The 20,687-nt window shown below is 42.5% G+C and overlaps 1 non-coding gene across 1 annotated transcript; it reads left to right on the top strand.

Annotated features, from left to right (window-relative positions):
- The first annotated feature begins 7,626 nt into the window (after positions 1-7,626).
- Positions 7,627-7,732, top strand: LOC140858999 (small nucleolar RNA R71). The gene has a single exon (XR_012142400.1). It is a non-coding gene; the product is annotated as a small nucleolar RNA R71 (small nucleolar RNA).
- The last annotated feature ends 12,955 nt before the right edge of the window (positions 7,733-20,687 follow it).

Genomic DNA, 20,687 nt, shown 5'->3' on the forward strand with positions numbered 1-20,687 from the left:
AAAGATCATACTCCTTGCCCCTCTTGAAATGCCTCTGGCCCTCGGAAGCTAACTACGCCTTGTGGGAAGTACATGAGGGGATTTGCGGAAACCATTTGGGGGCTAGATCTTTATCCCACAAGCTGCTACGCCAGGGATACTACTGGCCAACGATGCATCGTGATTCAATTGAATATGTCAAAAAGTATGATCGATGCCAGAGATACGCCAACATCCAGAGACAGCCCACCACCGAACTCACATCCTTGAGTACCCCATGGCCTTTCGCATAATGGGGGATGGATATCCTTGGCCCTTTTCCCATGGCATCTGGGCAAAGGAAGTTCCTCCTCGTAGCGATCGACTACTTCACCAAATGGGTTGAAGCCGAACCACTAGCAAAAATCACGGAAGCAAAGGTTCAAGATTTCGTCTGAAAATCGATCGTGTGTAGGTTCGGTCTGTCTAGAACCCTAATCACTGATAATGGACGACAGTTTGCGGGAGCGAAATTTGCCGAATTCTGTGAAGATCTAAACATCTCCCACAACTTCACATCAGTATCCCATCCCCAGGCGAACGGCGAAGCTGAGGTAACCAACAGAACCCTTTTGCAGGGGATTAAGACAAGGCTTGAAAAAGCGAAGAGAACTTGGGCAGACGAACTTTATCATGTGTTGTGGGCATATCGAACCACTTAGAGGCTACCCACGGGGGAGACCCCTTTCGCTTTAGCCTTCGGAACGGAGGCCATCATCCCCATCGAGCTTAAACTTCCGTCGGTACGAGTCGTGGCGTTCGACGAACATTAAAGTTCGCAAGGTCTTAGAGCCAACCTCGACCTACTGGAAGAAAGACGGGAGATAGCTCAGGTTCGGATGGCAGCCTACAGACAGAAGGTTGCTCGATATTACAACGCCCGGGTTAAGAACAAAACCTTTAGAGCAGGAGACCTAGTGCTTCGACGAGCCGCTGTCTCGCAACCTCAGGACCGAGGAAAACTCGTCCCAAACTGGGAGGGACCTTATGAAGTCAAAGAAGTAGTCCGGTCTGGAACTTATTATCTTAAGGAACTCGGAGGAGCCGACCTCCCGTGATCGTGGAGCTCAAAAAACTTACGGATGTACTATCAGTAACTTCGTTTTAATCAAAAATCGCATACCCATATGTCTTTGGACAATTCAAACAAACTGTATCAAAAATAAAAGGGCAACCTCGTCTAGATAAAGTCGAAGGCCCGGTTCTATTTAGACCGGATGGGGGGAGAGGCCTTGCAATGCCCATATGCACCCCCACAGCCCTGTTAGGGACAGGAGGAGAACCTCGTCCTAACTTGAGCAAAGTCGAAGGCCCGATTTCATTTAGACCGGATGGGGGGAGAGGCCTTGCAACGTCCATATGCGCCCCCACAGCCCTGTTAGGGACAGGAGGAGAACCTCGTCCTAACTTGAGCAAAGTCGAAGGCCCGGTTCCATTTAGACCGGATAGGGGGAGAGGCCTTGCAACACCCATATGCGCCCCCACAGCCCTGTTAGGGACAGGAGGAGAATCTCGCCCTAACTTGAGCAAAGTCGAAGGCCCGATTCCATTTAGACCGGATGGGGGGAGAGGCCTTGCAACGCCCATATGCGCCCCCACAGCCCTGTTAGGGACAGGAGGAGAACCTCACCCTAACTTGAGTAAAATCGAAGGTCCGGACTCCTGCGGGAGCCGAGCTTCGTCACTCACTTCAACCGGTGGTAAACTCGGCCTGGATCCCCACGGGAGCTGGGCTCCGTCGCCAACTTCGATTTCTAATAAATTTCGTCCGGACTCCCACGGGAGCCGGACTTCGCATCCTACTTTGATTGCAGGAAGACTCCGCTCGGACTCCTACGGGAGCCAGACTCCGTCCGCGACCCCAATCGCAGGGAGGATTGCATCCGGACGTGGGGATCCGGGCTCCGTCGCCAACTTCGATTTCTAATAAATTCCGTCCGGACTCCCACGAGAGCCGGACTTCGCACCCTACTTTGATTGCAGGAAGACTCCGCCCGGACTCCTACGGGAGCCAGACTCCGTCCGCGACCCCAATCGCAGGGAGGATTGCATCCGGATTCCTACGGGAGTCGGACTTCATCACCAAATTCAACTGCTGCCGAACTTCACCTCGACTTCGCCTACGGGATCCAAACTCCCGTAGCCTCGCTGAGAGCGGAGAAAGATTCCAAATGAAAAAGAAAGGCGACGGACCACATCAACAACGATTGAAAAACAAACAGTGCCCGAGGTGCATAGAAAATCTCGACACAGCAAGGATTGAGGCTCCCATCTGGAGTCCCAGCCTTCCAGGAAGCTTTCAACGCAAAATGTGGCAACTTCCTCAGGGCAACAGAAGCTCGGATCCCCGAATTCAAGCCCTAGGAGGGACCCCGAGCCCGAATGGCCCCAAGCGAACCTGCAGTCGTTGACGAAAAAATGACTACCGGGTATCTTCGAACGACGTAAAAGTCGAAAAGGAGCTCGACAAATAACAACCCTACACGAATAAAAGAGGTCGTCGATGACCTTAGGACGACGTGAAAAAGAAAAGAAGAAAAGGAGGAAGAAAGAGGAAAGGAAAATGAAGAAGTTCGACAGACAACTATTCGATGCAAGACGCACACAAGGTAACAAAATCTCCTTTTCATTTTTCAACTAACAAGAAATACGTTACAAGACCCGGTGGGTCAGAAAAAAAAAAAGATATACATCATTGCAAGTCTCGCGAACACGGTTCGGAAAGGATATACCGGAGGCCGCTCCAAGCTGCAAACTCCTCTTCCCGTCTCTGTCCTTCTCAGCCGCGTTCTCCAGTGCGTGTAACGGACCTATCGGCTCTCGCCCCGCCTCGCTTCGCTCCATCTCCGAAGTCCCAACCCTAGGGGGAAAAGGGTGGGATAGATTCCCGGGGGCGGTAAGGGCAACGGCAGCAGTGACGAAGACCTATTTCAAGAAGAGCCAGAGTCACCTTGGAGGCAGCGGTGACGCCAGAGATATGCTCCATCTCCGAATGCTCCGCGACAGCCGCCATCCAAAATACTCCGGCAAGGTCGGCATGCGCTACTTCCACCTCCCCCGCAACGAGCTTTACTGCCCCACCGTCGATGCCGACCACTTCTGGTCCCTCGGCCCCGACGGCATCAAGGATCCCGCCACAGCTTGCGATGACAGCTCTGCCCTCTTGACCGGTATCACCCCGCCTTGCTACTCCGAAATTCTCGGGCAGAATACTTTTACCAGCGGCCTCCGTTATTAAACTCCTGTTGTTGAAGGAATTCTTCCTTGAGCCCCCTTTGAAGCGATGGGGATCCTCAGCGGCCACTTGGTGACCGGAGAACTCACCGCCCGCTATTCTCCTCCTCGCCTTCCTCCAAGCCCTAGACATCCCTTCGAGGATGGCTGATGCGTAGTCGTTGATAGCACCAAAAATAACTCTACTCACTACGTAGGTAGGATGAGTCGAGATCGTATCCTCAGGGACCTTGGACTAAGTTGAAATTGCAAGGTAAAAGAAAGAAGCGTTGTTTTTGATTTAGAAAATAAATTATCGTAAAATTGAGGTAATTAAAAAATAAAGAGCTCGGGAGTTTTGAATTAATTTGCACTAGCAGAGTTGTATTTCTTTTTTAACTAAATAGATGTGATTAATCTTAGGAAAAATATCTGTCTTTCCTCGACACGCTCCGTACCCGTAGATCACGGCGCGTCTCCGGAAAGTACTAGGTAACCAACTCTTCTTTCCTCGGCACGCCCCGTATCCGTAGATCACGACGCGTCTCTGGAAAGTAAAAGTTGTTCCTAATATTAATCTAACAAGAAAGCATAAATAAAAACATATGATAGGGAGCAAATAAAGAACTCATGACAATTTAAATAAAAAGCATAATCTTTATTGCATATAAAGAAATACAGAAAAGTTTAGAACAATAAACCATCTCTGTGTCGTTACAAAATTTCTTCTCCACTCCCGAGACTGCTAGCCTAGCTGCTCATGAAGTAGTCCCTTTCTATTCCTCTATGCAAGGCTCTAGAAGAATTCTGGGCTCCCCCCTCTAATGGGAGTACAAAAGCCTTTTTATAGATATTAGGAGGGAGGAGTTTTACATGGTTTTTCGATGTGGGACTAAAAAAAATACAAATCTTTCCACTTGAAATATTTCCAAATAAAAATTTTTTCTTTAATTTGCTCGCCACTGTGTCTGCGGTGCGCGCCTGCCCGCGTCCTGCCCGCGTCCGTGCCGCGTCCCGCATCCGTCCCCGCGTCCGCGCCGCGTCCTACGTCCGCGCCCAAATCCACGTGAAACCGCCCAAAGCCAAAAAATTCACGTGAACCTTTTTTTTATATTCCAAAAAGAAACAAAAGTTTCTTCATAATGACATCTATATCCTTTTTAGATTCCTTGCATAGTATCTTCATTTTCTATAATACCGGATGCGTCTTTCTTTTATTTTAATTTTATTTTAAATCTAATTTTCTTCAAACTTGAGTCTTTTTGATCTATGAATTGGACTCTTTGTATCGGCGATCACCTTTCCTGTAAAACATAGAAAGAAACATCAAATTCTTAATAAATAAGATAAATTAAATATAATTTTTTAATTTAAAATACTTAAATTAAGTGTTTATCACACCCTCCAACTTGAATTTTGCTCGTCCTCGAGTAAAATAGATATATCAGCATTGTGTACTGACTCGGTTTTGAATCAATAATTAGGTTAGGCATCCCAAAAGGTAGATGATACTTGGTCAGACCATTAAAGAGATATTTTATTGGATTATCAATTTGACCCAATTAGTGGTTGAGTATTAACTAAAGAAATTTCAGAGCTTTTCTTTCACCAACTCCCCACTTTACTCTTTAAATCCTCTAACTTAATGGGAAAGAGGTTTATCATCTTCTTGCAATTTAGTCTCCTTTTTTTTTTTATATATATATATACATATAACATTGCCTACCTTTTTACGCGAACCACAATGCTTACTTAGGCGAAAGGGCCCGGTTACTCAGTAGGAGACCAATGTTGTTTTTCTCTCTTTTCTTTTTTTTTTTTTTTTTTTTTTTTTTTTTTTACATACCTCGATCTTTCCACCTAATTTTTCATGAAGCAGATTCTTTATTGAGATCAGTAAGAAGAGGGTTGTAGAATCACTCCTAAAATTTGGTCTAGTTCAAACCCTACCATTCATTGGGTTTTCTTAATAATTTATTCCTCAGTATCTCTAAAATTATCTTGACCGTTAATCATTCATTTATTAGGATGCCTAATTGACTCTTGATCAAAATAAAATTTGAATACACAAAACTAATTATTTCTGACCATACTCGAGGATTTGATTAATTCCCCCCCAATTTAATCTACATTGTCCTCAATGGAGTAGAAAAGCAAAGAAAATAAAAGGAGAGAGTGCACCTGAGATAATTTTGCTTCGAAAGTTGAAGATAGCTTCATTGATTAATAGGCTCTTGTTCTAAATTCCTGCAGCTGCGATAAAGTAAAAAAAAAAAAAAATATGAAATCATTGGGTTGCCTCCCAACAAGCGCTAAGTTTTATGTCTTCAGCCAGACGTCAAGTTTATTAACAGACTCTTCCATACAGAGTGGTCCTTTATTCTTTAAAAAAAATGATGATCAGTTAAAACAAGATAGAAAAAATTTGGGTTGCCTCCCAAAAAGCGCTAAGTTTTACGTCTTCAGCCAGACGTCATATGCAATAAAACTAAAAAAAAATGGGCAATGGCTCATACTTGATTGTCCATGGAGGAGTGGTTTTATCATGTGGTGTATCCAACAATATGTTAACTTCTTTCATATATCCCTTAAAGTCATACACTCCAAAGTGAGCTAAGCAAGTATCTAAAGGTTCAGGTGCTAGAATTGTGGGTGTTGCATCTTCTATAATATCTTCTAGTGTATCTACTTTGAAGCAACTATCCATTGATGGTCCTTGGGAAGCACCAAACACATTCAGTCTCAGTTTCTTATTCCCAAACGATACGTCCATGACTCCTGTCCTACAATTGATGCATGCATTCGCCGTAGCTAGGAAAGGTCGTCCTAAGATAATGGGAATTTGTCTGGGGTTGCCACTTAATTCCATATCGAGAACCAGAAAATCAACTGGAAAGTAAAACTCATCTACCTTGACCAAGACATCCTCAAGCATTCCACGTGATTTTTTAATTGATCTGTCGGCTAACTGTAATGTGACTGATGTAGGTTTCAATTCTCCGAATCAAAAAAGTTCATACACCGAACTAGGTAAAAGATTCACACTTGCCCCTAAATCTAGAAGAGCTTTTTCAATGTGATAATCTCCTATAACACAGGAAATGATGGGGGCTCCTGGGTCTTTAAGCTTTGGAGGAGTGGCATGCTGGACGACAGAACTAGCCTGTTCAGTGAGACGTACTTTCTTTGGGATTTGTGATCTAGATTTACGTTTTTGGGTGCACAAATCCTTCAAAAATTTGGCATAAGCAGGGACCTGTTTGATTGCGTCTAGAAGGGGAAGATTAATTTGGACTTGCTTAAACAATTCCAACATCTCATCGAGTTTTCCTCCCTTCTTATCTGCAGGAATAGGGGCTTTCAGGGCATCCGGAAATGGGGTTTTAGGCAAGTAAGATGATTCCGGTGCAGTTGGTTCCTTCTCTATTTTCAGGTCCTCCTTGTTCTTGGGTGATTTGGATTCGGTTAGAGGTTTAGGGTCAGTCTCATTGGTTTTACTAGTGTGTTCAATGACCTTCCCACTTCTCAGAGTCATGATTGATTTGGCATGTTCAGAAAAAGCTTCTGGGGTATTATAACTCTCAATCACAAATTGCCCTCTTGGGTTGCTCTCTGGTTGGCTAGGTAATTTTCCTCCTTCCCTCCTACTGAATGCAGTTGCTAGTTGACCTATTTGGGTCTCTAGCTTAGCAATGGATTGTGTGTGGGAGTTAAGGGTCTGAGTGTTGACTTCTAATCTTTCTAGTGCTTTCAGGACTTTTTCCTCAAAAGCTGAGCTGTGACCAGTAGTAGACGGTTGAGGAATATTTTGGAATTGATGGTATGGTCCATACCTATATGTTGGGTCTTGATATTGAGGTCGAGGTGTGGCAGGACCAACCACTGGTTGTGGTCTCCAGGAAAAATTTGGATGGTTTCTCCAGCCGGGGTTATAAGTGTTCGAATAAGGATCGTTTCCTGGTCTGCGAGCTTGTTGGACTTGCTGAACCTGCTCGTGCACAAACTCAGGAAATTGGGGTGTGGCTGGGCATTCACTAACAAAATGGTTCGGACTTGCACACAATGCACAAACTTCTTGGATTGGATTAGGTGGAATTAGGGATTGTCCAGTGTTTAGAAGACGATCTAATTTTTGGGACAGTTCATCTACCTTTTGATGGATATCTATGGCATTTCCTACTTCATATATTCCACCTCTTTTTGAGTTTAACATGGGTTTATCTCTAATAGAGGCAGACATATGATGTAATGAATTTTCACTTAAAATTTCAAACAGTTGCCATGCCTCATCCTCACTTTTCAGCATAAATGTCCCACCGCATGATGCATCGACCATGTGTCGATGTCTTTCAGAGAGCCCATCATAAAAACAGTGGATTAACTGCCACTTGGGTACAGCATGGTGGGGGCATTTTCTAATAAGGTCTTTTAATCTCTCCCATGTTTCATGAAACATTTCTCCATCTAATTGGAAAAAACTAGTTATGGCTTTCCTTATTTGATTAGTTTTTCCTATGGGAAAATATTTCTTGAGAAACTCTCCTTGCAGCTGGTCCCAGGTTGATATAGTCATGGAATCCAAAGTATGTAGCCAGTATTTGGCTTTGTCCTTAAGTGAAAAAGGGAATAATTTCAACCTAAGAGCATCATCGGAGAAGTTGTGAATTTTGACAGTTGAGCATATCTCAAGAAATTCTTCAAGATGTTTATAAGGGTCTTCATTACTAAGTCCATAAAATGAAGGTAACATTTGGATTATACTGGACTTAATTTCATATTGAGTGGCCTCCACAGGGGGTACTTGAATACAAGGAGAGTAGGTATATGTGGAAGGAGTAAAGTACTCCTTCAATTGCTTGGGTGGATCATTCTCCTGATTTCGGTCCATCTTTTTATGTCTGTTGGCTCTGAAGGTTCTTTCTATTTCTGGATCAAAAGGTTGGATTTTTGGTCGTAACGATCTACGGCCAAGCATACACCTTACAATTATACTGTAGAGCACACACAATTTTTTTTTTTTTTTTAATTTTTTTTTAATTTTTTATAATATATATTTTATAATAAAGTGAGAAAAGAATGAAGAAAATCTAAAGAGAAGAACCTAAGAATCTTAAATCTATGAAAAGGGAGAAATTAATTAATGTTTAGATGTTAATTGCAATCAACTTAAACAATCATAGACTCTCTATCCTAAGGTTAACTTAGATCTAGACAGCTCCTAACTTTCAAGATTGCTTTTGAGCACTCCAAGCTCAAGACTGACTAACTGACTCGGCCAGGTAAGCGTAAGATGTGGGAGGTTCCCTGCTCGTTGCTTTCCTTAGATACCAACTAAGTTGGCCAGGTCAGTCAACGGAACCAATTGAAAACCACTTTCTTTAACCACTTGCCTTAGACACCGAGCAATTAACCAATCCGCACTCGGTTCAACTCTAGAGCTTTCTTATCCTATTGAGCTTGAAATTCCTAGGGTTGACGTCTAGTTGATTTTAAATTAAGGTCTAGGTTATGCAAATGCAAGGGAGTGATTTGTGGGCCAAGGAAGGGTGATCAAATCCCCACCTTATCTGGTTAATGGGTTATTGCCCTTAAGATCAATTATGGAGATGCAATGCAAAGAAACAAGGTGTCCAATCAGGTTAGAAATTTTTATATTTGAGGTTATGCTATTTTAGTTAAGTGTTATGAAATGACAGTGGTTTTTTTTTTTTATATATAATTTTATCTTGTTGTATATTTTTTTTTAATTTTTTTTTAGTTTTGCAAGAAAATAAATTTAAGTGATTAAGTCTAAAAAGCAATAAATTACTGGGCTATGAAAAGTAGCAAATTATTCTAAGCAAAAAAATTTCTAAGATTAAAAAGTAGTAAAATATTTATGCAAGATAATTATGTAATTATGCAAATAAGATTATCTAGTTAGAAAGCACTGAAAAAAATTAGAGCGAGAAATAGAAACTGAAAAGCATTTTTTTTTTTTTTTTTAAAAAAATTTTAAATTTTTTTTTTTTTTTTTAATTCAACCGTGCCAAGATCCCCGGCAACGGTGCCAAAATTTGATGCGTAGTCGTTGATAGCACCAAAAATAACTCTACTCACTACGTAGGTAGGATGAGTCGAGATCGTATCCTCAGGGACCTTGGACTAAGTTGAAATTGCAAGGTAAAAGAAAGAAGCGTTGTTTTTGATTTAGAAAATAAATTATCATAAAATTGAGGTAATTAAAAAATAAAGAGCTCGGGAGTTTTGAATTAATTTGCACTAGCAAAGTTGTATTTCTTTTTTAACTAAATAGATGTGATTAATCTTAGGAAAAATACCTGTCTTTCCTCGGCACGCTCCGTACCCGTAGATCACGGCGCGTCTCCGGAAAGTACTAGGTAACCAACTCTTCTTTCCTCGGCACGCCCCGTATCCGTAGATCACGTCGCGTCTCCGGAAAGTAAAAGTTGTTCCTAATATTAATCTAACAAGAAAGCATAAATAAAAACATATGATAGGGAGCAAATAAAGAACTCATGACAATTTAAATAAAAAGCATAATCTTTATTGCATATAAAGAAATACAGAAAAGTTTAGAACAATAAACCATCTCTGTGTCGTTACAAAATTTCTTCTCCACTCCCGAGACTGCTAGCCTAGCTGCTCATGAAGTAGTCCCTTTCTATTCCTCTATGCAAGGCTCTAGAAGAATTCTGGGCTCCCCCCTCTAATGGGAGTACAAAAGCCTTTTTATAGATATTAGGGGGGAGGAGTTTTACATGATTTTTCGATATGGGACTAAAAAAAATACAAATCTTTCCACTTGAAATATTTCCAAATAAAAATTTTTTCTTTAATTTGCTCGCCACTGTGTCTGCGGTGCGCGCCTGCCCGCGTCCTGTCCGCGTCCGTGCCGCGTCCCGCGTCCGTCCCCGCGTCCGCGCCGCGTCTTGCGTCCGCGCCCAAATCCACGTGAAACCGCCCAAAGCCAAAAAATTCACGTGAACCTTTTTTTATATTCCAAAAAGAAACAAAAGTTTCTTCATAATGACATCTATATCCTTTTTAGATTCCTTGCATAGTATCTTCATTTTCTATAATACCGGATGCGTCTTTCTTTTATTTTAATTTTATTTTAAATCTAATTTTCTTCAAACTTGAGTCTTTTTGATCTATGAATTGGACTCTTTGTATCGGCGATCACCTTTCCTGTAAAACATAGAAAGAAACATCAAATTCTTAATAAATAAGATAAATTAAATATAATTTTTTAATTTAAAATACTTAAATTAAGTGTTTATCAATGGCCTCCGGGGTGGAGGACATGACGTAGGAACCCCTCAGAGAAGAATCGAGGGGCTGAAGGCGGCAAGGACCGGTGCGGAGGAAGTGGTTGAGTAACTAGGCTCTCAGGCGAAAGAAAGGTGCCGTCCTATCGGCAGGATGAAGCCACGAAGGGAGAGTAGGGGGTTTAAATAGCCGACGGACCCTAGCGCAGTTATGGCGGCGGGTGTTCCTAGGCCAACTGGTGCGTGCCACGTGTCCCGCATGTCCCACTCGCCGCTATCGAGGATTGATTGTTCGCAAATTTCCGTAGCGCGGCGCTTGGGATCGCGTTTCGACGGAAGTTCCAAAAAGACTCTTCAGGTCGCCTCAACCGAAAAAGGGGCTCTGACATGCACACATTAAATGACAAAATATCTGGGGGCGACAGTGCGCAGGCTTCGAGGGGACGGCTTCGGCTGTGCCCATCTCTCTGTACTTCCTTCATTCGAAATTCAAACTCGAAAGTAGGGGGACTGGTGTTGGGTATAAAATACCCACAGCCGAAGCCCTCAACAGAATCAACGACTCCACCCATGATGCCGACCTCAAAGGGAGACTCCGCCCGGGCTCCTATGGGAGCCGGGCTTCGCCCTCGACTCCAACGACTGCAGACAGACTTCGTCCGGACTCCTACGGGAGCCGGACTCCGCCGACAACTTCGACCGCAAGTAGACTTCGCCCGGACTCCTACGGGAGTCGGGCTCCGTCCTCAACATCAACTGCTGGTAAGCTCCGTCCGGACTCCTACGGGAGCCAGACCTCGCATTTGACTTTAATTGCAGGAAGACTCCGCTCGGACTTCTACGGGAGCCGGGCTTCACCCTCAGCTCCAACGGCTGCAGACAGACTTCGTCCAGACTCCTACGGGAGCCAGACTCTGCTGACAACTTCGACCGCAAGTAGACTCCGCCCGGACTCCTACGGGAGCCGGGCTCCGTCCTCAACATCAACTGCTGGTAAGCCCCGTCCGGACTCCTACGAGAGCCGGACCTCGCCTTTGACTTTAATTACAGGAAGACTCCGCCCGGACTTCTACGAGAGCCGGGCTTCACCCTCGGCTCCAATGGCTGCAGACAGACTTCGTCCAGACTCCTACGGGAGCCGGACTCCGCCGACAACTTCGACCGCAAGTAGACTCCGCCCGGACTCCTACGGGAGCCGGGCTCCATCCTCAACATCAACTGCTGGTAAGCCTCGTCCGGACTCCTATGGGAGCCGAACCTCGCCTTTGACTTTAATTGCAGGAAGACTCCGCCCGGACTTCTACGGGAGCCGGGCTTCACCCTCGGCTCCAACGGCTGCAGACATACTTCGTCCAGAATCCTACGGGAGCCAGACTCCGCCGACAACTTCTACCGCAAGTAGACTCCACCCGGACTCCTACGGGAGCCGGGCTCCATCCTCAACATCAACTGCTGGTAAGCCCCGTCCAGACTCCTACGGGAGCCGGACCTTGCCTTTGACTTTAATCGCAGGAAGACTCCGCCCGGGCTCCTACGGGAGCCGGGCTTCGCCCTCGACTCCAACGACTGCAGACAGACTTCGTCCGGACTCCTACGGGAGCCGGACTCTGCCAACAACTCCCACTGCAAGAAGGACTCCGCTCGGACTCCTACGGGAGCCAGACTCCGTCATCAGCTCCGACCACTGCCGAGCTTCAGCCGATGGATCTGCACTCCCAGGCCACAATAACGACCATGATCCTGCTCCACTCCCTGCGGTGGACCCTACGTGACCCCATTACTCCCTGACAGGCTGTTTTAACGGCCATGATCCTGCTCCACTCCCTGCGGTGGACCCTACACGACCCCATTACTCCCTGACAGGCTGTTTTAACAGCCATGATCCTGCTCCACTCCCTGCGGCGGACCCTACGCGACTCCATTACTCCCTGACAGGCTGTATTGACGGCCATGATTCTGCTCCACTCCCTGCGGCGGGTGCTGCGTGACTCCACTACTCCCTGACAATCGGCAGCAACGGACGTCGCTCCACTACCTACAACAAGCTCCACGTGGCAGGCCATAGTAATGGCCACGGTCTCACTCCACTACTCCTCATAACAGACCCCTCCTAACCCCGAACGGTGCACTGACAGGCGGTTACAAACATCGCCATCAATCCGTTACCTCCTCCGCCTATAAAAAGGGGGGACCCAGATACGTTATTTTTTAAGCTCTAGTTTTTACCTAAAACTCTGCTAAATTCTCCGTTCGAGCACTCCATTCTTGTTGAGGCAGAGAACTGACTTGAGCGTCGGAGGGTCTTGCCGGAGCAACCCCACCTCCGGTTTAGACTTCCTTTGCAGGTCCCGACGGCGACCGCGACTTCCTCGACTCCAGCTTCTCCGATGCAAGCGGATTTTTGCACCAACACTATTTTTTGTGGATATTTGAACAATGATGTGTATATGTTATCACAATCTGTTAATGTAGTCTATTCAACTGGCAAGCATCCTAGATTAGATAGTGTGTCAGATATCTACTTATGGCACTGTAGGCTAGGTCATATAAACAAGAACAGAATAAACAAGTTGACTCAAGAGAGAATCCTCGAAGTCAGTGATTGTGAATCACTTCCAACCTATGAGTCCTGTCTTCTTGGTAAAATGATCAAGTCACCTTTTACTGAAAAAAGTGAGAGAGATACTGAGCTCTTGGGCCTAGTACATACTGATGTATGCGGGCTCATGAGCACAAGTGCTAGAGGTGGATATTTCTACTTCATAACTTTCACGGATGATCTATCCAGATATGGATATGTCTATCTGATGAAACATAAGTCAGATTCATTTAAAATATTCAAATGATTCTGAAGTGAAGTAGAAAAATAAACTAGGAAGAGTATTAAAACTCTTCGATCTGATCGAGGAGGGAAATATCTTTCTAGTGAGTTTCTCACATATCTAGGAGAGAATGGAATTCTCTCTCAATGGACTCCTCCAGGAACACCACGGCATAATGGTATGTCTGAAAGGAGAAATCGGACTCTGTTAGACATGGTCTGATCCATGATGGGTTTTGCCAGCTTGTCGATATCTTTCTGGGGATATGCACTCGAATCGGCCTGTTATCTGTTAAATAGGGTTCCATGTAAGTCTGTAATTAGGACTCGATATGAGATATGGACAGGGCGTAAGCCAACACTTTCACACCTTAGGGTCTGGGGGTGCCCGATCTATGTCAAACGATTAGTCACAGACAAACCTGCACCTAGGTCTGACAAATGCACATTCATCGAGTATCCCAAAGAGATCAAAAGATATTTTTTCTATCATGCTGATGAACAAAAGGTGTTCGTCAGCCTTAAGGCAATCTTTTTAGAAAAGGAGTTCCTTGGTGAAGGAACCGTTGCCTCTAAGGTTAAACTTGATGAAGTTCAACAGGTAGAAGGACTGACACCAATAGCTGAACCTGAGTCGAATTTGATTAGATCAGATCTGAAGCCCAATGTACCTGCACCATTAAGACGATCCGATAGAGTACCGCACTAGCCGGATAGATACTATGGTTCTTGGTCTGGGATGATGATCCCATCGAACTTGATGAGAACGATGAGGATCCAATCACCTATATGGATGCAATGCAGAGACCTGATTTCGAGAAATGACTTGAAGCCATGAAATCCGAAATGGAGTCCATGAAGGTCAACAATATATGGACATTAGTTGACCCACCTGAAGGGGTTAAACCCATTGGGTGTAAATAGATGTTCAAAAGGAAAAGGAGCGCAGATGAAAAGGTGGAGACCTATAAAGTCTGTTTGGTTGTCAAAGGATATCGTCAACATTATGGTATTGACTATGACGAGATATTTTTCCTTGTGGCAATGCTCAAATCCATTCGGATAATGCTTGCAATAGCTGCCCATCTGGATTATGAGATCTGACAAATGGATGTAAAGATAGCTTTCCTGAATGGAGAGCTGACCGAAGAGGTGTATATAATACAACCTGAGGGGTTTACATCCACAGATGAGTCCAAGGTGTGCAAGCTTCAGAGATCCATTTATGAATTGAAGCAAGCTTTTCGGAGTTGGAACATGCATTTTGATAAGGTGATCAAAATGTATGGCTTCGTTAAGAATGGAGAAGAGCCCTGCATCTATAAATAGGCAAATGGTCCAGTTATGGTATTTCTTATTTTGTACTTGGATGACATTCTCTTAATCGAAAATGACATCCCCGTACTACAGGGAATAAAAGTTTAATTGTCATCACAGTTCTCCATGAAGGACTTGGGTGAAGCATCCTTCATCCTAGGGATGAAGATCTATAGGGATAGATCTAAAAAGATGCTTGGGTTATCCCAGTCCACGTACATAGATACTGTGCTGAAGAGGTTCAGCATGGAGAATTTCAAGAAGGACTCTCTACCGATAGGCCATGGAATTTTTCTCTTTAAGAAAGATTGTCTGACAACTCCTGAAGAGAGAGAACGTATGAGTAGAGTCCCATATGCTTCGACCGTGGGATTTATCATGTACGCTATGATATGTACAAGACCAGATGTGGCATACTCACTAGGAATAGTGAGTAGATACCAATCTGATCCAGAAGAAAACTACTGAAAAGTGGTTAAAGCCATCCTTAAGTATTTGAGAAATACTAAGGATCAATGGTTGGTTTATGGTAAGTCAGATCTGAAACTTGTGGGGTTCACAGACTCCAGCTTTCAATCTGACCATGATGACAGTAGAAGCGTGTCGGGTTATATCTTTACTCTGAATGGTGGAGCTCTCTGCTGGAAGAGTTTCAAGCAGCATACTGTGGCAGACTCTGTTTGTGAAGCGGAGTACATCGCAGCATCGGATGCCGTAAAGGAAGCTATGTGGCTGAGAAATTCATCATCGAGCTCGGAGTAGCACCCTCCCTCGATGGTCCGGTCCTGCTTTACTGTGACAGCACTGGTGCCATAGCTTAGGCGAAGGAACCCAAAGCATACCAGTGGATGAAGCACATTTTGCATCGCTTCCACCTAGTTCGGGAGATCGTGGATGGAGGTGACATCGACTTTCAGAAGATCGACGGAAAAGAGAATCTGACCGATCCTTTCACTAAAGCCCTGGCGATAAAGAAGTTCGACAACCATAAGTCGAAGATGGGTATTAAATACTGTGCCGAGTGGCTTTAGGACAAGTGAGAGTTGTTGAAAAATATATCCCAAAAGCCAATCGTCAAGTTGTTGGCGGTTGAGCAACCAAGTATTGTAATTGATTTATAAATAAATAAAATATATTTTTGATATTTTCATCATAAGCTTTCATCTTCTAATGAACTCTGTTGTTATGATAAAGTCCTTAGGACTATTTAAGTTCGATAAAGAGAGGATTTATCGATTAGTCCTTAAAACTGTTCATGACTAAATGATAGGCTGTTAAAAAGGACGACAGCTTCTATCGAGCATAGGTCGCTATAGGCCATATGGGTTGATTATCCTCTTAACCAAAGAGTGTGGAGACACTGGTATGGCATACAGGTGAGATGTAAGGGTACATCATCATAGAACGTGATCAACTCCAGAGCATTCTGCTGTCGAGAATGACTCTGATGGGATATAGGTATAAGTATCCCTTAGACCTGAGATCACTTCAGTGATTTGCAAGTAACTCACTATGCTTTGGTACTGGACTAACTGAATTTCTAATTCAGTGCCGGAAGGCTTCTGAGCATAGTCAAGTACTTATGAAGTCAAAGTGTGATCGAGATGGGATTGACCACTCCAAGAGTTGGAGAAGAATGAGTCACTGTACTTCAATTTAGCAAAACTTTGGCCGGAGTAATCCATCAGATGGATTTGATATTTTGAAATACCATATGGACAACCTGATCAGAGTTGACAGTTGAACTCTGAGGTGTCCTATGATCATTTTAGTCAAGGAGATGAATTATATGGAAACTATATCCGCATGGGTTCTAAGGATGTTATTCTACACATTCGACCTATCCGATCGTCGGGTACCATTGCTAGATGGTCACTTCAAGTGGTACAGAAATTTATTCGTGTGCTACCGACTTAGGTTCAGATCTATGAGGTCACACACATTAGAGTTCATGATCTGATCGGATGGTTGATCAACGATTAAGAATAGTTCTAAGATTAAATGATCAATACGATTGACATTTAACCTAGTGCAAGTGTTGCAGGAGGATCGATTAGCAATTCGATTACTAATTGACTTAATTTGATTAAGCCAATGGGCTGAGATTAAGTCTAATTAAATATAATTTAATTAGATTTAGTTTGGACTTGATTGGATCAAGTCCAATTGGTTTATTGGATAAGCCAAGTGTAAGAAAAAAATTAGTCCTAGTTCAATTAGGACTGGGTCAACCTAATTTTTAATTTGATTAAAAAATTAAATCAAATTTAAATCAAATTTAATCTAATTAAATTAGATTTTTAATTGGGTTAAGATCTATTTTAATTGGGTTGATCTAATTTTGGTTTGATTTGGTTTGAGAAACCAAATTAAAACAAGTCATATGATAAAATCCTAGTAAGATTAGGATTCCACCTTGCACCACATAAGCCCCCCCATGCCCTCTCTCTTATTCCACACCAATCCCCTCTTATTTTATATGATAAAAGCCCTCTCCCAGGTCTTTCCCACGTCCAAAAAGTTTTCTGTCTTCTTCATACATGGAAAGTGGTTGTGGATCAAATCAAAGTAGGAATAAGTTTGGATTTTAAATTCTATGAGATAGAGTTTTAGAAATCTAAAACTCTTTCCTTTTTGCATCGAATTTGTTCAGATTTTTTTTGAAATTTTTATGGTTTTTAGGGCACACATTGTGCACCCTTTGCTGGTGGTCCATGCATGAAAATAAGGAGGAGGCACCCAAGAGTTGGGCGCCCCTTATCTTGCCATGTTTGGATAAGCCTTGACTAGGTATTTGATCTGGACAAAGACTCTATCATATCTCTCTATAAAATGAGTTTCTTCATAAAATTTTTGGTGAACATAGAGATTTGAGAGACCTTTGGGGCATCCATAAATTAGAGAGAAAGACCTTTAGGTCGTGGAGATATAATAGACACAAGACAGGATGTCTAGGAGAGAAAAAAGAGAAGAAGAAGAGGGTCTTCTTCTAGGGTTGTTAGTTTCATCTTTTTCCTTCCTCCATCCTGAGTTTTTTGAGAGCGTCTCAGATCTAAAACTCTTCCTCCTACTTCTCATCTTTGGAAGAGTCCAAATCAAGAAGAAGGAGGCATCTGATCAACCATCGAAGAAGGATCAGTGCAGTACTAGCATACTGTGCTGATTTCCTGAAGCAGGACTTCTGGTCGAGATTCATGGGCTCGTGTGGATGACTCCTAAAGATCGGACGTGTGTGCGATTTGCAATATCATCCTCATGCTCGGATCAGTAAGGTTAGAATGTCTAACTTATAAGGTAATAGATCTGATCTATTGTTTAATACATACATTAGATGTAGTATAGAAACATGTTGGTATGATCAACATGTAGTTCATGCTCTATATATTTTAATTTTTGATTTAATTCTATATAATAATCATATAATAGAATCTTAGATCTAGGGATTCTTTAATTTTAAAAAATAAATTTTAATTTATTTTTATCTTCCACTGCCTGATCTTGAAAAAGTTTCAAGATCTAATCCTGAAACCCTAGATCTGGTTCCTACAGGTAGCACAGGAACCAATTCCTACACTAATCGAAATACTATGTAGCAATGATTTTCGACGTTTAGATAGATCAAATTATCGCAAAAGAATATTCCAGCATCCATACTGATGGTTACCGCATAATTCATCCTTTTGACCCTGGATGCTCTAGGATGGTCTCAGGTTAACTGTCAACTGAGATTGCTTCATCCACATTGTATTTCAACCTTTCAAATCCATCTCATGGATTACCTTGATCAAGGCTTTACTAAATTAAAATACAGTAATACATCAACTCCAATAATCCAGAGGGATCAATCCCATCTTGATCCACACACAGACTTCGTAAGTATTTGACTGTACCAGTAGCCTTCCGTCACTGCATTAAAAATCCAGATAGTTCGGTACCAAAGCACAGTGAGTTGCTTGTAAGTCATTATGGTGATCTCAGGTCTAAAAGATATTTATACCCATGTATTTCGTGAGCAGCTCTTGACAGCAGAATGCTCAGCAGGTAAGTCACTTGTTCAGTGATAATGTACCTTTACATCTCACATGTATGCTATATCAGTGTCACCATACTCCTTGGTTAAAAGGACAACCAATCCATATGGCACACAATGACCTTCACTCGATAAACATCATCGTTTCGTAATGACGTATCATTTGGTCGTGAACTTGTTTAAGAACTATATGATAAATTCTCTCTTTATCGTACACTAGCATAGTTCTAGGGACTTCATCACAGTACAAGAGTTCAAGGAAGATGTCACTTTGTGATGAAAAATATCAGAATAATTATTATTTAATAATCAATCATTCATATATAAGGATGGTTTTAGGATACAATTTCTAACAACTTCCACTTGGACTAAAGTCAATCGGGGCAGTATCTTATATCCATCTTCCATTTGAAGTCATCGAACTCTTTGATCCCAAGAGCTTTAGTGAAGAGGTCGGCTAGGTTCTCCTTTCCGTCAATCTTCTGAAGCTCGACGTCACCTCGGTTCACGATCTCTCGCACTAGATGATAATGGCGTGGAACATGTTTAGTATGATGGTGCGACTTAGGTTCTTCCATCTGAGCTATGGCACTGGAACTATCACAATACAGCAGGACAGGATCATCAATGGAAGGTACAACTCCCAGCTCGATAATGAACTTTCACAACTACACCACCTCTTTTGCAGCATCCAATGCAGCAATGTATTCTGCTTCGCATACAGAATCGGCCACAGGATGTTGTTTGGAACTTTTCCACCAAACAGCTCTTCCATTCAAGGTAAATATTATTGAAAAATATGTCCCAAAAGTCAATTGTCAATCTGTTGACGGTTGAGCAACCTTGTATTGTAATTGATTTGTTAATAAATAAAATATATTTTTGATATTTTCATCATAAGTTTTTATCTTCTAATGAACTCTGTTATTGTGATGAAATCCTTAGGACTATTTAGGTTCGATAAAGAGAGGATTTAACGATTAGTCCTTAAAACTGTTCATGACCAAATGATAGGCTGTTGATAAGGACGACAGCTTCTATCGAGCATAGGTCACTGTAGGCCATATGGGTTGGTTGTCCTCTTAACCAAAGAGTATGAAGACACTGACATAGCATACAGATGAGATGTAAGGGTACGTCATCATTGAACGTGACCAACTCCAAAGCATTCTGCTTTCGAGAATGTCTCTGATGGGATATAGGTATAAGTGTCCCTTAGACCTGAGATCGTCTAAGTAACTTGCAAGCAACTCATTGTGCTTTAGTACTGGACTAACTGAATTTCTAATTCAGTGATGGAAGACTTCTGAGCACAGTCAAATACTTGCGAAGTCAGAGTGTGATCAAGATGGAATTGACCACTCCAAGAGTTGGAAAAGAATGAGTCATTGGATTTCAATTTAGTAAAATCTTAGCCAGGGTAATCCATCAGATGGATTTGATATTTTGAAATACAATGTGGACAACCTGATCAGAATTGATCGTTGAACTCTGAGGTATCCTATGAGCATTTTGGTCAAGGAGATGAATTATATGGAAACTATATCCATATGGGTTCTAAGGAGTTGTTCTACACATTTGATCTATCCGACTGTCAGGTACCATTGCTAGATGGTCACTTCGATTGGTATAAAAATTTATTCCTGTACTATCAACTTAGATTTGGACCTATGAGGTCACACACATTAGAGTTCACGATCTGATCGGATGGTTGATCAACGATTAAGAATCATTCTAGGGTTAAACGATCAATACGATTGACATTTAACCTAGTGCAAGTGTTGCAGGAGGATTGACTAGCAATTTGATTGCTAATTGGCTTAATTTGATTAAGACAATGGGATGAGATTAAGTCAAATTAAATATGATTTAATTATATTTAGTTTGGGCTTGATTGGATTAAGTCCAATTCATTTATTGAATAAGCCAAGTGCAAGGAAAAACTAGTCCTAGTTCAATTAGGACTTGGATCAACCTAATTTCTAATTCGATTAAAAAATTAAATCAAATTTAAATC

Source organism: Elaeis guineensis, chromosome 6 (genome assembly GCF_000442705.2).
Source record: "Elaeis guineensis isolate ETL-2024a chromosome 6, EG11, whole genome shotgun sequence".
Classification (NCBI taxonomy): domain Eukaryota; kingdom Viridiplantae; phylum Streptophyta; class Magnoliopsida; order Arecales; family Arecaceae; genus Elaeis; species Elaeis guineensis.